Below are 17,373 nucleotides of genomic sequence, written 5' to 3'. Positions count from 1 at the left end.
GCTGCACTACTGCATTGTCCTCTGTAACTTTCCAAATCACCCGGACTATTTAGTTTGAAGCCTTCTCTACAGTCCCAGTTACTCGATTCTCCAGGGCACTGGTCCCAGCCTGGTTCAGGCGAAACCCTCCGCCCTCCAGCGTTGCAGCTCCCTCTTCTCTCTCTCTCTCGTCTCTCCCCACTCAGTACCGGTGCTACAGTACCCCACCCGTCATGAACCGAAACCCAATCAACCCCTCCTAATGCAGAATCTTTTTTCTTTTGGAGTTTGCTCCAAAATTAGCTGAGAATCTCCTCAGAAGATTCCACATCCTCGCAGCAAATTGAGAGCTTTTATTTTTTTTTAAAAAATTGGTTCAGAGTTATATGTGTAGTTAGAAGGGGTATTGCTGTCACCTCGGGTTTCTCTGGCCGACAAGACTGCTTTATGATCGTGTGTCGATGCTCAAGCCGAGTGTTGTTGACGAAGAGGTGAGCACGCTGGCAGAGAGGCTCTGCCTATCTGTCTTGCCCACCTCTGCTGCTTGCTGGGACCAGGCGTGCGTTGCTCCATCCAAACGCGGAGGACAGACAAGCCCGACCCGGCGGACGACAGCGAAGATAAACACCGCACACTGAGTGGGGGTGGGTGTGGGGGGGAAACACCGACCCCTGCGAAAGGATTTGCAGTCAAAAAAACACACACACACAAAAGGATGTGAGCGAGGTCGGGACGAGAGACACCCCCCCTCCCCACCTCCCGGCTTTTTCTGGAGACAGGTGAGGAGCCGCCGTCGGGTTTTATTTCGCCCGCTGCCATGTCTCCTCGGACGTTGCGCGGCGCGCGCCGAAAAAAAAAGAATAAAAGCCGTTAGCTGCATAAATTTGGTCGACGCTTTTGTAAGGATAGGAAGGTGGCAATCGGCGTTTGTAACGCGGACGGAGCCAAATAGGAGGCAACGGACAATATTGCGCGTTTCTCAGGAGGGAGGGAGGCGAATATTATTTTTGTCTTGACAGAAAATATGCAAATTCTTGGATGGGAATATTAATTTGTTTTCTTGACAGAAACGATGCGAATTCTTGGATGCGAATATTTATTATTTTTTCCTTGACAGAAAAGGTGCAAATTCTTGGATGCGAATGTTTTTTATTTCCTTGACAGAAAAGGTGCAAATTCTTGGATGCAAGATTGGCGTTTCCTCCCGGTCAAAGATTTAAACGCGTCGGGTGATTTTCGTCGCGGTTTGTAATTTGGGTTTAAAAAATAGTTTCAAAATTCCGAAGCGTTTAGCAGTGTCAATGTGATAGCTGTAAGATTGCTGTGTGCATATGTGTGTGTGTGTATATATAATGTATCTATGTAATATGTGTGTTGTGAGTTATACTTACGAGCGGCTGGTATTGAACACATGTGTCAAATTGAATATCACCCAGCCAACATAAAACCCTAGGAACTGCCCTAACTCCACTCGAGGCAACTAATATTTCAGTCGATTTCCTCTTCATCCCCTTCGTCTCCCCCCTCCTTAACCGAATTCTTTCCTATTCAATGTTTGAGCAACTGAATATCTAAGTAGAAGCTTCCACTTTTTATTTCACACTATATAATAGAAACAGATAACTTGACAGTATTCAGTTTATGATTTCTGGACACAGTTCCACAATTCATTGTGACGTTCCTGAATGTTTATCGATGATAGTATTTTCAATTGCATTATTTGCCCACAAAAGGTAAATAATAATTTCACATTTAATTCTGTTACCATCTTGTCCCCCAGATGGTTGAGACTGACTTACAATTTATTTTTTTTGCTCTGATTTTAGCCTCCAGGTATGCAAGTGCTCCTGGCAGTTTTCCTTGGGAGTGTTGACCCTCTTGTCAAACTAGCCTTCTTTATGCTTAAAATTTAATTTAGATGGTCGATGTTGCTTACAGTTGAAAGCTGCACTTCATTTCAAAGATTTCCACAACAGTCATGAATATCCCATTCTATTTTAACTCGGAGGCCCAAGAATGTTGGCAGATTTTTAAAAATACATAATTTCTTCATTTTCTGCTTCGTTCATCTCCACTCAGACTCATGAATTATGGTTAGTCTCACAAGTTATTCTTTGTGATGCAAGAAATTGGAGCGGTAGATGTGGAAATGAGTAACTTTGAGAAAATAACTGAAGGACATGGTTATAACCTCAGTTACATCAAGCTGACAAGGAGAAACCAGTTAAAATTTGAAAATGAATAAGCTAAGACAATTTCAATTTTAATTCTACTGCATTACAAAACTAGGAAATAAAATACAGAAGTCTCATTATTTTTTCATTTCCAGATAATAGTTATGTCACTTAGCTTTGCATTGCTTGCATTAATATTGCAACAATTGCAAAACCACTTTTCAAATTTTAGATTTAAATTTTAGAACGAGTCCAGGCAGCTTACTGGACAGTCTTTAAGACATGTTATATTTTCTAACAACAGAGATTTCACAAACAATCAGAAGGTGTTTTTCATCAATTTAAAGCACTGAGCAGTGCAGAGAATATTTCCGGCAGGGAAAAGGTGGGGGAAGTGCGACTAGCTGAGTTGCTGATGTTAAGACCTGGCAAAGACACAATGGACCATATGGCCTTCTGTGCTATAATTTAGTGATTCTATGTCAGCATTTTATTCAACCAAATCACAATTGAGCCATTTCCTGTCCACACCAGACACTAACTTCATCACCCTTTATTTAGGCTGTGTCCATTGGCGCACATTCTCAGCATTTGTTTGACTACAAGCTGGCCCTTCTACGCCATACCTGATTCATTGCAATGTCACACCTTCCCTCTGCAGAATATTGCCTTGATTTAATTACTCATTTCCTCTCCAATACCCCCATAATCTTCAGGTATTCTGTGACTTGTGTTTCCCTGCACACCTGTCAACCTCTCCCCACCCAACATTCCTGCCTTATACTCCAGCAATTTAATTTCAAGGTCCTCATGATTGGTCTTCAAGTCCCTCTTGCATTATTTTGGTAGCTATGTTATATATCAAGACAACAGCTGACTCATCTGACACTTGATCGCTGTTTATCTCCTTTTTCCCTGTTCCATCATTGAAGGCTGTTATTGCAATTATAATCATAGAATCCCTACAGTGCAGAAGGAGGCCATTCGGCCCATCGAGTCTGCACCGACCCCTCCGAAAGAGCACCCTACCTTTTTACAGTAACTTTATTGCAGTGTTAATGTATGCTTACTTGTGACAATTATTATTACCTAGGCCCACTCCCCACTCTATCCCCATAACCCCACCTAACCTGCACATTCTTGGACACTAAGGGGCCGATTAGCGTGGCCAATCCACCTAATCTGCACATTTTTGGACTGTGGGAGGAAACTCTCTCTTTGATTACTCTGAGGTCAATCTCTCTTTGATTACTTATCCTCCTCCTCCTGAGGCATGGGTCATTTTCGTTACTGGTATAATCATCTAGTTTCTCTCTTTAGAAAGAGCATTCTTTGTCTACCTCAATCTCTTTTACCACCATTTTCCCCATCAGCATCAGACTTTCTAAACTATGGGCCAGGACTTTTCAGATGGCATAATTATTTCCCTTTCTGAGGAATAGGTGACAAACCCTTTTCTGCCAACAATGATACTCTAACAAATGTTAATTGACTGGTGGCAGGACTTCCACTTCTCACTCAGGAGGAAATCGTGCGCTCAGAGAGCTGTCAGCCAATCTGACTGTCCAGCAGCTTCTCTAGTACCAGTAGTGCCAGGAACTACAATGAACAGGACTGGCACAGCAAACAGTCCTGAGAATCTAAGTCTTGGGGTCCAGGCCCAACTAGATTTTTGGGGAGTTCATGGCGGGATGGGAAACTGAGGCTATCGGGGGTGGACATGTTTGTTAGTGGAGAGGATAAGGGGCAGGGTACCTTCAGGGGTCAGACCTTTAAAGGGGTGGGGGGGGGGGAGAGGGGTGTGGGGGGAGAGAGATATGGGCATCCAATGTTGAAAGGTTACTGATAGAGGCTCCCCACCTCTCTCCCACCTGAGCCATGGTAAGCGTCATTCTTGGGTCTTCCCCCTGCCCTGATCTCCTCCTGCCTGCCCTAAAGTTTGAGGCTGGGTGGGAAATGGTCATTAATTGACCATTTAAGGGCATCAACTAGGTCAAGGGTGGGAACGGCGGTCTAGGTCTCATCCATCCACTGTAAAATTGCGGAGACAGCACGAGCCAGTGGGAAGGCCATCCAGAGAACTTTACAGCCAATACCCCCACTCCCTCCCTGCCTACAAATCTACATTATATTACAGAAATTATATTTCTGTGCTCTGGAAACTTCCTTTCAAAATTTGTCAGAAAAAAAATTGACTTAACCATGTCTAATGCTTTCTGCCTTGACTTGTATCTCAAACTATTTTACTTTATGCAAGATGTTTGACTCGGTGCCCTGGTATAGCTTTAGAGAAGCTCCAGTAGGGATTTGGACTCCATACCAAACCCCAGAGTAAGAAAATTCTTGTTGAGGAATACCCTTATTGGCAAAACGGACAATCACTACTTTAGAATACAAACTAACTAGGTATATTGGGAAATAAAGATTGATATTTAACATTTTACTATGTGAGGCATTGCACAATAGAAAAGTTGAATGCGTGTTGGTCTGTCTTTCCTGTGGATCCTGGGCCATCTCAGTTCTTAGAACCTGGTCTCTGACTCACAATGTTCTTCCAGATTTTAACTTAGCCAACTTAATTCTAACACACATACAAATCCTTTTGCAGCTTTAAGACTTTCCCTGCCCACCTTAACTACAGAAGCTATATACTTCACAGCTGGTTGCTGAGTCTCTCAATTTCTCTCTTTTCTAACTGCTAGCTATAATTTGTATCTAAATGGGAGACCTTGGTACACCTGGCCTCAGACCAGCTTCCTTGAACTAATCAGCTTCACAATCCTGTTGTCCCTTCTATGTTATAACTTGTATCTTTTTGACAGGAGGTCCTGGAACACCAGGTGCCCTGATCACCTTTCTGACCTAAAGTTCACATTTTCGTAAAGCTATTGCCAACTCACATATCCCAAAATTCACAAATCATCCCAATGATACATACAAGACTTTTTATCACTAAATTTATGTGCAGTACAATTTGATAATGCAATCCTTATTAATTATACAAATGTACCAACAAGGTGTGGAGCATTACATAAATACAAATCAACATTTGCACATGCACACTTCCAGCAAAGATTGTTGGATAATGATCAGGATCAGGACCGCGAGTTAATTTTGTCCCGGCAAGGAGGCCAGTTGTGGCTGAGAGCAGCTAATTTTATACAGATAAGGGATAAACCTGTGAAATGTCTGGTGTGTTCTTCTCAGTTACTCTATCATAACTAGCTATTTGATGGGAAACTCCTAGGGCACGATTTACCGACCGCATCCCACTGGAATTGGGACGGGAAGCGGCCGGTAGAACCCCGGAGAGGCGTCTTCCCGGATTCCCGGCGGTCGTTATGCCTCGCGAGATCTAACGAGATCTTGTGTGTTGCGATCTGGTTCCTGCCTACAATGAGCGGGACCCAGACTTGCAGAGTTAAGTGAGTTACAAAAGCTCACTTAACTCTGATGACGGAAGGGCATTATGGTGGGGCAGTGGTTAGCACTGCTGTCTCAGGACCCTGAGGACCCGGGTTCGATCCCGGCTCTGGGTCACTGTCCGTGTGGAGTTTCCACATTCTCCCGTGTTTGCGTGGATCTCACCCTCACCACCCAAAGATGTGTAGGCGAGGTGGCTTGGCCACGCTAAATTGCCCCTTAATTGGAAAAAAAGATAATTGGATACTCTAAATGAAAAAAAAAACTCTGCTGACGCCAGATCGAACCGGCTCCCAGCATCTACCGGTCTCGCCAGGTGCTGTTTAGCACTAGTCCGCACAAATGGGGACCAGATGGAACGGCTCTTGGGGAGGGGGGTTCATCCAGGTGATTGGTGGTGCCTGGGTGGTTGGTATCTGGGCAGGGTGGCAGCCTGGCACTGCTGATGCCACCTGGTATCATGGCACTGCCTGCCTGGCACCCTGATAGTGCTACCTGGGCACCTTGACGGTGTTACCTGAATGCCAGCCTGCCACCGCCAGGGTGGCCAGGTGGTATTGCCAGGCTGGCAGGAGCACTGCCAGGGTGCCAGGTGGTATTGCCAGGCTGGCAGGAGCACTGCCAGGGTGCCAGGCTAGCAGTGCCAAGGTGCACGGGTGGCATTTTGCCCACACCACGGATGGTGTGGATGTGGGGTGTGGGGAGCATGAGGACCCCCCCAACAGGTGAGTTGGGGCATTGGGACGGTCTGGGGGTCGCGACGGGGGTGGAGAGTTCGGGGTTCTATTTAAAAATGGCTCCCCAATCGTTTCCTGTAGGAAATGTAACTGAGTGCGGCCTCGGTGGGGCTTTCCCCATTGAGGCCCGAACAAAAACAGTGCCGTTTGATAGCGGGGTAGCGCCGGGAACGACCCCTCAAATCTCGCACTGAACGGATTTTTTTTGATTTAGATCGTTCCCCTAGTCTCTTTATTGTCTTTATAAAATATTTAAACATTCATAGAACATAGAACAGTGCAGGCCCTTCGGCCCACAATGTTGTGCCGACCATTTATCCTAATCTAAGATCAACCAAACCTACACCCCTTCAATTTACCGCTGTCCATGTGACTGTCAAAGAGCTGCTTAAATGTCCCTAATTACTCTGACTCCACCACATCCGCTGTCAGTGCATTCCACGGACCCACCACTCTCTATGTAAAGAACCTACCTCTGACATCTCCCCTATACCTTCCTCTAATCACCTTTATGTCCCCTCGTGACAGCCATTTCTGCCTCAGGGAAAAGTCTCTGGCTATCCACTCTATCCATGCCTCTCATCACATTGTACACCTCTATCACAGAACATAGAACAGAACAGCACTCGATGTGGTGCCGAGCATTGTCCAAAACCAAGATCAAGCTATCCCACTCCCTGTCATTCCGATGTGCTCCATGTGCCTATCCAATAACCGCTTGAAAGTTACTAAAGTGTCCGACTCCACTAAAACAGCAGGCAATCCATTCCACACCCTAACCACTCTCTGAGTAAAGAACCTACCTTGGATATCCCTCCTATATCTCCCATCCTGAATCTTATAGTGATGACCCTTATAACAGCTACATCCACCCGAGGAAATAGTCTCTGAATGTTCACTCTATCTATCCCCCTGATCATCTTATAAACCTCTATCAAGTCGCCTCTCATCCTCCTCCGCTCCAAAGAGAAAAGCCCCAGCTCCCTGAACCTTTCCTCATAAGACCTATCCTGCAAACCAGGCAGCATCCTGGTAAATCTCCTTTGCACCCTTTCCAACGCTTCCACATCCTTCCTATAATGAGGTGACCAGAACTGCACACAATACTCCAAATGTGGTCTCACCAGGGTCCTGTACAGTTGCAGCATAACCCCATGGTTCTTAAAATCAAGCCTCCTGTTAATAAACGCTAATACACTATAAGCCTTCTTCACGCCTCTATCCACTTGAGTGGCAACCTTCAGAGATCTGTGGACATGAACCCTAAAATCTCTCTGTTCCTCCACATTCCTCAGAACCCTGCCATTGACCCTGTAATCCGCATTCAAATTTTTTCGACCAAAATGAATCACCTCGCACTTATCAGGGTTAAACTCCATCTGCCATTTTTCGGCCCAGCTCTGCATCCTATCAATGTCTCTTTGCAGCCTACAACAGCCCTCCACTTCATCCACTACTCCACCAATCTTGGTGTCATCAGCAAATTTATTGACCCACCCTTCAGCCCCCTCCTCCAAGTCATTGATAAAAATCACAAATAACAGAGGACCCAGCACTGATCCCTGTGGTACACCGCTGGTAACTGGTCTCCAGTCTGAAAATTTTCCATCCATCACCAGCCTCTGTCTTCTATGTGATAGCCAGTTACTTATCCAATTGGCCAAATTCCCTCTATCCCACACCTCCTTACTTTCTTCATGAGCTAACCATGGGAATCTTATCAAACGCCTTACTAAAATCCATGTATACGACATCAACTGCTCTACCTTCATCTACACACTTAGTTACCTCCTCAAAGAATTCAATCAAATTTGTGAGGCAAGAGTTACCCTTCACAAATCCGTTGTGACTATCCTGGATTAAGCTGCATCTTTCCAAATGGTCATAAATCCTATCCTTCAGGACCTTTTCCATTAACTTACCGACCACCGAAGTAAGACTAACTGGCCTATAATTACCAGGGTCATTTCTATTCCCTTTCTTGAACAGAGGAACAACATTCGCCACTCTCCAGTCCTCTGGCACTATCCCCGTGGACAGTGAGGACCCAAAGATCAAAGCCAAAGGCTCTGCAATCTCATCCCTTGCCTCCCAAAGAATCCTTGGATATATCCCATCTGGCCAGGGGACTTGTCGACCCTCAGGTTTTTCAAAATTGCTAATACATCCTTCCTCAGAACATCTACCTCCTCCAGCCTACCCGCCTGTACCACACTCTCATCCTCAAAAACATGGCCTCTGTCCTTGGTGAACACTGAAGAAAAGTATTCATTCAACGCCTCTCCTATTTCTTCTGACTCCATGCACAAGTTCCCACTACTGTCCTTGACTGGCCCTACCCTCACCCTGGTCATTCTTTTATTTCTCACATAAGAGTAAAAAGCCATGGGGTTTTCCTTGATCCGACCAGCCAAGGACTTCTCATGCCCCTTCCTAGCTCTCCTAAGCCCTTTCTTTTTAGCTCATTCCTTGCTACCTCGTAACCCTCAAGCGACCCAACTGAACCTTGCTTTCTCATCCTTACATACTCTTCCTTTTTCCTCTTGACAAGACATTCAACCTCTTTTGTGAACCATGGTTCCCCCACACGGCCAGTTCCTCCCTGCCTGACAGGGACATACCTATCAAGGACACGCAGTATTTATTCCTTGAACAAGCTCCAATTTTCATTTGTGCCTTTCCCTGACAGTTTCTGTTCCTATCTTATGCTCCCTAATTCTTGCCTAATAGCATTATAATTACCCCTCCCCCAATTATAAACCTTGCCCTGCCGTATGGCCCTGTCCCTCTGCTTTGCAATAGTGAAAGACACCGAATTGTGGTCACTATCTCCAAAGTGCTCTCCCACAAACAAATCTAACACTTGGCCCGGTTCATTACCCAGTACCAAATCCAATGTGGCTCTCCCTCTTGTCGGCCTATATTGTGTCAGGAAACCCTCCTGCCCCTCCTGTACAAAAACTGCCCCATCCGGACTGTTCGACCTATAGAGGTTCCAATCAATATTTGGAAAGTTAAAGTCACCCATGACAACTACCCTGAGACCTCCACACCTATCCATAATCTGTTTCGCAATTTCTTCCTCCACATCTCTATTACTATTTGGGGGCCTATAGAAAACTCCTAACAATGTGACCGCTCCTTTCCTATTGCTAACTTCGGCCCATATTACCTCAGTAGGCAGATCCCCTTCGAACTGCCTTTCTGCAGCCGTTAAACTATCCTTGATTAACAAGGCTACTCCTCCACCTCTTTTACTACCTTCCCTACTCTCACTGAAACATCTATACCCGGAACTTCCAACAACCATTCCTGTCCCTGTTCTAACCATGTCTCCATAATGGCCACAACATCGTAGTCCCAAGTGCCAATCCACGCTCCAAGTTCACCTACCTTATTCCGGATGCTCCTTGCATTGAAGTAGACACAATTCAACTCGCCTTTCTGTCTGCTGATACACCCCTGCGACCTTGATACCCTCCTCAGTACCTCACTACTCTCAACACTGGCTTCTGGATTACAGCTCGTTTTCCCAGCACCCTGACAAATTAGTTTAAACCCCCCCGAAGAGCCGTAGCAAATTTCCCTTCCAGGATATTGGTGCCCCTCTGGTTCAGGTGCAAACCGTCTGTCTACAGGTTCCACCTTCCCCAGAATGTGCTCCAATTATGCACGTACCTGAAACCCTCCCTCCTACACCATCCCTGCAGCCACGTGTTTATCTGCACTCTGTCCCTGTTCCTCACCTCACTAGCACGTGGCACCGGCAACAAACTAGAGATGACAACATGGTTTGTCCTGGCTCTTGTCGTATTCAATATTTTCCCCGCTTCGGGACTGTGATAGAGAAATTCAAACAGCATTCATTAGGTAAGCAAAACTGAACTTTATTTACGAATTAGCACTGACTGCTAGCAGTAATGGCTGAGACTTGAAGTCGGAAAGCAGTCAAGTACAAACTGCTGAGTCCGTCCCAAGTCTGCGATATTACAGAAGAATAAGGCGATTTTTATACATTATAGGATCAAGATAACATGAATACAACTTGGTCAGGAATTTGATCGAAAGTAAAACATAAGTAATAATCTTTACAATGGCGTCACCTTACTGACCTTTAGGGGACTGGAGTTTCATATCATTATCTTGTCTTTGTTTTAAGAAAGGGACAAATTTGTTTACGTACAGGAAGAGACAGTTTTTCAGCTTGGTATGTATTGAGACTGCTTCTAGGTTCATGACGCTCGGCACAACATTGAGGGCCGAAGGGCCTGTTCTGTGCTGTACTGTTCTATGTTCTATGACGAACAAGCCTTATCTAGAATTTCAGAGTCACCCAGTTCTCAGGTCATGTTGACCTCTGCTGTATCTGTGTATTTTGTATCTGTGCCTTAGGTTATATGAAATCAGTTTAAATTCAATTGTACCAAGAAGATGTCCAAAGTCCAAAGTCCAAAGATGTGCGGGTTAGGTGGATTGGCCATGCTAAATTGCCCGTAGTGTCCTAAAAAAAGTAAGTTTAATGGGGGGGGGTTGTTGGGTTACGGGTATAGGGTGGATACGTGGGTTTGAGTAGGGTGATCATGGTTCGGCACAACATTGAGGGCCGAAGGGCCTGTTCTGTGCTGTACTGTTCTATGTTCTATGTTCTAAGACTTGACTAGTTTTCCCATCATGCCATTATTTGCTTCACATAATACCACACTCCCCCCTTTTGTCATATCATGACAACTAGCTAAATAGGTATATCCATGATTCGTTTGAAAATGCATTTACACAAGCAGGCAAGCAATCCTATCCCTAGTAGCATTAGTAGCAGTAGAATAAAGGCCTTAAAGATCCAGTCAAATAATCCATGACCCAACCACCCTAGCCAACCCGGCGGGTTATAGTCGTGAAATTCACTGCCAATTTCTTGAATTTGAGCAGCCTGTTTCTTAATATGGTCTGCCAGGTTAGTGATATTTTCAGAGCCATCTGGAATGTAAGTACAGCACTCTTGGCCTATGATAGCGCACATTCCTCCCTGCGAGGCTAACAGATAATCCAAAGCCAGTCGATTTTGTAATGCCACGGTCTGGACAGCCACTAGCTCAGCTGAGACCTCGGCCAGTGCCTGTCCAGTGTCCCTGGCTTCTGTTGCCGTTACGTTCGCCAGATGTTCCAATGCTGAGGCCATGTTGATCAGTTCGTTGGATGCCTTGCCCGTTCCGTTTTTGAAATTGTTCTTTATGCTCGCGAGGGGGAGTGCTTAAGGGTGGGTTGGTGATGCATTTGGGGTATGACATATCCCAAAAAGCAGGATCCTGTCCTATCAATGGGGAGCCACGGATATGCTTTAGTGCCGCATATGAAATAGGTTCCATTGTAGGCTGTAAAATAATCAGCTGATGTCATCCAGGGGATTATATTGGTAGGTTGCACCTACTTTGCCCCATTAACTTTCCTTTCCCTGATTTATTAAAACATATGGAACCTTGAACATTATATGAGTGGACAGTGAGGGAGGGTGGAGTTAAGGCATGATTATAGGTAGGTTGATACGAAGCTGAAAATTTAGTCATGTCATAGCCAGCAGATCTCCATATTTTCATATTCCCCCTATCTCCCCTGATTCCTGTTTGATTTTGTCGTAAAATCCATTCAAATGTTTCTGCGGTATGAAAGGGGAGGGATTGGAGAAGTATTCCTTCCCTCGAATGGACGGGGATATGGGTGCAAACCCAACACTTGCTAATATTCAATTTTTCGGCGTAAAGATATGACATATGTGAATAGGTATTGGAAGGCAGGTCTCGTTTAGTTAGTTTTTTTTACTACCGAGTGGCCATTAAGGCTAAATAGTCCAGAAAGTCCAAAAATTATACTGAAGATCTTCATCCTGTGTTCTCGTCTGGGTTGGAGACTATCTTCTTGCAATCGGATAGATGTATCCAACTGGCACGTCCTTCAAGTTTGACCGAAGTTGGCTTTGTCAGTAGTACGAGGAAGGGTCCGCTCCAGCGTTGTCCTAGTTTCTTTCTGTCCCAGTTTTTTTACCAACACGAGGTCTCCGGGTTTGACCACTGGATATCGAGGGACGGCTGTCCCTGTCGTTACTGGTAGATGTACCTGTTTTACCTGTGAGTGGAGAAACTTCAAAGAAAGTGTTAATTGCATCAAATAGTTCTGCATTTGTTCCCCCATCACATGGAGGTCTACTCCCTCTAGGGGTTTTTCATGGGCATCCCAGGGAGTCCTCATTGGCCGACCATAGACTATCTCTGCAGCTGACAGTCCGGTCCGCGAATGGGGAGTCACTTGCATGTGAAACAGTGCCAAGGGTAATACTTTTCGCCAATTTTACCCAGTTTCTTCAGTTAATTTAGATAATTTTTCTTTTAAAGTCCCGTTGGCTCTTTCCACAATTCCTGCTGCCTGCGGGTGATACGCGCAGTGCAGTTGCTGTTTAATTACAAGGGCTTTGCACAATTCAGTATTGATCCGAGCTACAAAATGTGGTCCATTGTCTGAGCTCACCATTTTGGGTACCCCAAAACGAGGAATGACTCTCGTTAACAACAACTTCACTACTGTATGTGCCGTACAATTAGTGGTGGGGAAGGCTTCAATCCATTTACTAAAAACATCGATTATTACTAAACAATATTTATAGCACTGTGCTTTTGGCAATTCAATAAAATCAAGCTGTATACAAGCAAAAGGACCATCTGGCAAGGGGGTGGTTCCTGGAGGGCATTTAATACCTTTACCCTTATTATGTTTCATGCAAATGAAGCATCGATTCCCTCTATCCCACAATCAAATTGGAGGGTCCTTGACCCCAAAAAATTACTGACAGGGTCCCTGACCCCAAATAATTACTGACAGGGTCCCTGACCCCAAACTTATTCAAAGGGTCCCTGACCCAAATTTATTGACAGCCTGTATAAATCTGATCCGGATGGAAAACGAGATCAAAAAGGTCCCTGACCTGCGGCTAATCACAATCGGGTCCCTGATCCCAAAACACTTTACTCACAGTCAAATTTAGATTCGAGAACCGTCACCTGTTTAGTTACTTCCGACAGGGATGAGGGGTCGCAGCACAGATCCGAGAGAGAGAGAGACCAAGGTTAATCTTACCTTGTGCCGGCGTCTGTCTCCGTACTCCGGTCATGGCTTTGATCACTTTTTCTCAGTCCCTCATGGAAGCTCACTTCAGGATATTGGATTTTTTTTCGCAGCGCCAAATGTCGTATTCAATATTTTCCCCGCTTCGGGACTGTGATAGGGAAATTCAAACAGCATTCATTAGGTAAGCAAAACTGAACTTTATTTACGAATTAGAACTGACTGCTAGCAGTAATGGCTGAGACCTGAAGTCGGAAAGCAGTCAAGTACAAACTGCTGAGTCCGTCCCAAGTCTGCGATATTACAGAAGAATAAGGCGATTTTTATACATTATAGGATCAAGATAACATGAATACAACTTGGTCAGGAATTTGATCGAAAGTAAAACATAAGTAATAATCTTTACAATGGCGTCACCTTGCTGACCTTTAGGGGACTGGAGTTTCATATCATTATCTTGTCTTTGTTTTAAGAAAGGGACAAATTTGTTTACGTACAGGAAGAGACAGTTTTTCAGCTTGGTATGTATTGAGACTGCTTCTAGGTTCATGATGAACAAGCCTTATCTAGAATTTCAGAGTCACCCAGTCCTCAGGTCATGTTGACCTCTGCTGTATCTGTGTATTTTGTATCTGTGCCTTAGGTTATATGAAATCAGTTTAAATTCAATTGTACCAAGAAGACTTGACTAGTTTTCCCATCATGCCATTATTTGCTTCACACAATACCACACTCTCAGCTTCCACCCTAGCTCCCTAAATTCTTGTTTTAAATCCCCGTCCCTTCTCTTACCTATGTCGTTGGTACCGATGTGTACCAAGACTTGTGACTGTTCCCCCTCCCCCTTAAGGATTCTGAAAACACGGTCCGAGACGTCACGGACCCTGGCACCCGGGAGGCAACATATCATCCGTTAGTCTCTTTCGCTGCCACAGAACCATCTATCTGTCCCTCTAACTATCAAGTCCCCAATAACCATTGCTCTCCTGCTCTCCCTCCTTCCCTTCTGAGCCACAGAGATGGACTCAGTGCTGGAGATCCGTTCACCGTGGCTTACCCCTGGTCGGTCGTCCCCTCAACAGTATCCAAAATGGTATACTTGTTACTGAAGGGAACGACCACAGGGGATCCCTGCACTGACTGCTTCCTCCCAGCCTCTCTCACCGTCACCCATCTATCTTGATTCTTCGGAGTAACTACATCCCTGAAGCTACTATCTATGACCACCTCTGCCTCCCGAATGATCCGAAGTTCATCCAGCTCCAGCTCCAGTTCCCTAATGCAGTGTAGTGTCAAGGGTTTAGGAACTGCTCAACTTAAATACAGGTAAAAATAAAACACTTAACCAGCAACCACTGCACCCCACACAAGAACAGCCATCAGCTGTTATAGGCCTGTGCAAACAATTTAAATCTTTACTACTTACCCAGCAGTCACTCTGTCCTCACTCTGACCAGTTTCAGCTGGAAACTCCCAACAGTAAGTTTAAAAAAAAATTTACTCCCCTTCTCAGCAAGCACTCACTCAGCAACCACTGTGCCCCGCAAGTCTATCAAGTCACCTCTCTTCCTTCTTCACTCCAGTTAGAAAAGTCCTAGCTCCCTCACCCTTTCTTCATAAGACACGCCCTCCAGTCCAGGCAGCATCCTGGTAAATCTCCTCTGCACCCTCTCCAAAGCATCCACATCCTTCCTATAACGAGGCGACCACAACTGGACGCAATATTCCAAGTGTGGTCTAACCAGGGTTTTATAAAGTTGCAGCAAAACTTTGCGGCTCTTAAACTCAATTTCCGTGTTAATGAAACCCAACGCACCATGCGCCCTCAATCACCCGAACAGCCTGGGTGCCGACTTTGAGGGATCAATGTATGTGGACCCTAAGATCTCTCTGTTCCTCCACACTTCCAAGAATCCTGCTTTTAACCCTGTATTCGGCATTCAAATTTGACCTTCCAAAATGAATCACTTCACATTTATCTAGGTGAACTCCATCTGCCACTTCTCTGCCCAGCTCTGCAGCCTGTCGATGTCCTGTTGTAACCTGCAACAGCCCTCGACACTATCTACAACTCCACCAATCATTGTGTCATTGGAAAACTTACTAACCCACCCTTCCACTTCCTCATTCAAGTCATTTATAAAAACCACAAAGAGCAGAGGTCCCAGAACAGATCCCTGCAGGACACCACTGGTCACCGACCTCCAGACAGAATACTTTCCATCTGCTACCACTCGCTGTCTTCTTTCGGCCAGCCAATTCTGTATCCAGACAGCCAGATTTCCCTGTATCCCATGCCCCCTAACTTTCTGAATGAGCCTACCATGGGGAACCTTATCAAATGTCTTACTGAAATCCGTATACACCACATCCACTGCCCGACCTTCATCAATGTGTCTCATCACATTCTCAAAGAATTCAATGGGGCTTGTGAGGCATAACCTGCCCTTCACAAAGCCATGCTGACTATCTTTAATCAAACTATGTTTTTCTAAATAATCATGAATCCTATCTCTCAGAATCCTTTCCATTATTCTGCTCACCACAGACGTAAGGCTGACTGGTCTGTAATTCCCAGGGATTTCCCTATTCCCTTTCTTGAACAGAGGAACAACATTCGCTTCCCTCCAATTATCTAGTACTACTCCAGTGGAGAGTGAGGATGTAAAGGTCATCGCCAACGGCACAGCAATCTCCTCCCTCGTTTCCCGTAGTAACCTTGGGTGTATCCCGTCAGACCCAGGGGACTTATCTATCCTGATGCTTTTCAAAATTTACAGCACATCCTCCTTCTTAATATTAACCCGTTTGAGTCTATTAACCTGGTTCATGCTGTTCTCATGAGCTCTCTCTAGTAAATACTGAAGCAAAATATTCATTTTGGGCCTCCCCTATCTCCTCAGACTCTAGACACAAGTTCCCTCCACTATCCCTGATCGGCCCTACTCTCACTCTGATCATCCTCTTATTTCTCACATAAGTATAGAACGCCTTGGGATTTTTCCCTAATTCTTCCCGCCAGGTCTTTTTCATACCCGCTTCTAGCTCTCCTAAGTCCATCTTTGCGTTCCTTCCTGGCTACCTTGTAAACCTCTAGAGCCATGCCAGATCCTTGCTTCCTCAACCTTACGTAAGCTTCCTTCTTCCTCTTGACTAGAAGCTCCACTTCCCTTGTCATCCAAGGCTCCTTCACCTTACCATTCCTTCCTCGTCTCAGTGGGAGAAAACTATCTAGCACTCGCAGCAAGTGCTCCTTAAACAACCTCCACATTATTGTTGTGCATTTCCTCGAGAACAGTTGTTCCCACTTTATGCTCCTCGGCTCCTGTCTAATAGCAGTATAATTTCCCCTCCCCAATGTGGTGAATGTATAAATACTGTTAAAACCGCTGTTTACTTCGACTTGGGTCTTTGAGTGAATTGATGGTTGCATCAATTTAATCAGCTTAAAGAACTACTATGGAGTCAGCCCACAAACCTGACAGACTGGAACTCGATCCACAGGCCGCGGAGGCGAAATAAATTTTTTCACATTGGCTTCGGTGTTTCAAGGCCTACCTGGCCACGTCGTCGACATCATCCGTCACGGAAGAACAGAAATTGGGTGAGCCATCGCATATCTGCCCAACTCGACGAAGCCACCTCCTATACTGAGGCCCTCGCGATACTCGAACGCATCTACGTGCAGCCTGTGAATGAAGTCTACGCGCGACATATCTTAACTACTCGCCGCCAGCGCCCCGGGGAGTCGCTAGATGACTATCTGCGCGACCTCAAAGCCCTCGCGCGCGACTGTAACTATCAGGCTGTTACGGCCATTCAGCACATGGAACTCGCTGTCCGAGACGTTTACGTTGCAGGGATCAGATCGAACTATGTGAGGCAGCTCCTGCTCCAAAAAGGGGCCCAGGACCTGGAGGACACGGTAAAACTGGCGGACTCGCTGGAGG

The 17,373-nt window shown here is 45.4% G+C and overlaps 1 protein-coding gene across 2 annotated transcripts in view; it reads left to right on the top strand.

Moving 5' to 3' along the window:
* The first annotated feature begins 256 nt into the window (after positions 1–256).
* LOC119954523 (armadillo-like helical domain-containing protein 4) overlaps positions 257–17,373 on the top strand; it is a 261,993-nt gene continuing 244,876 nt past the window's right edge. The window contains exon 1 of one of the 2 annotated variants that reach the window (XM_038779837.1): positions 257–758. The gene's annotated coding sequence lies outside the window, so the exon portion shown is untranslated. Of the gene's footprint in view, positions 759–1,128; positions 1,149–17,373 lie in introns of those variants that run through there. The other variant, XM_038779846.1, reaches the window with a different exon arrangement.

Source organism: Scyliorhinus canicula, chromosome 2 (genome assembly GCF_902713615.1).
Source record: "Scyliorhinus canicula chromosome 2, sScyCan1.1, whole genome shotgun sequence".
Lineage (NCBI taxonomy): Eukaryota > Metazoa > Chordata > Chondrichthyes > Carcharhiniformes > Scyliorhinidae > Scyliorhinus > Scyliorhinus canicula.
This window is presented reverse-complemented; position numbering and strand designations above follow the sequence as displayed.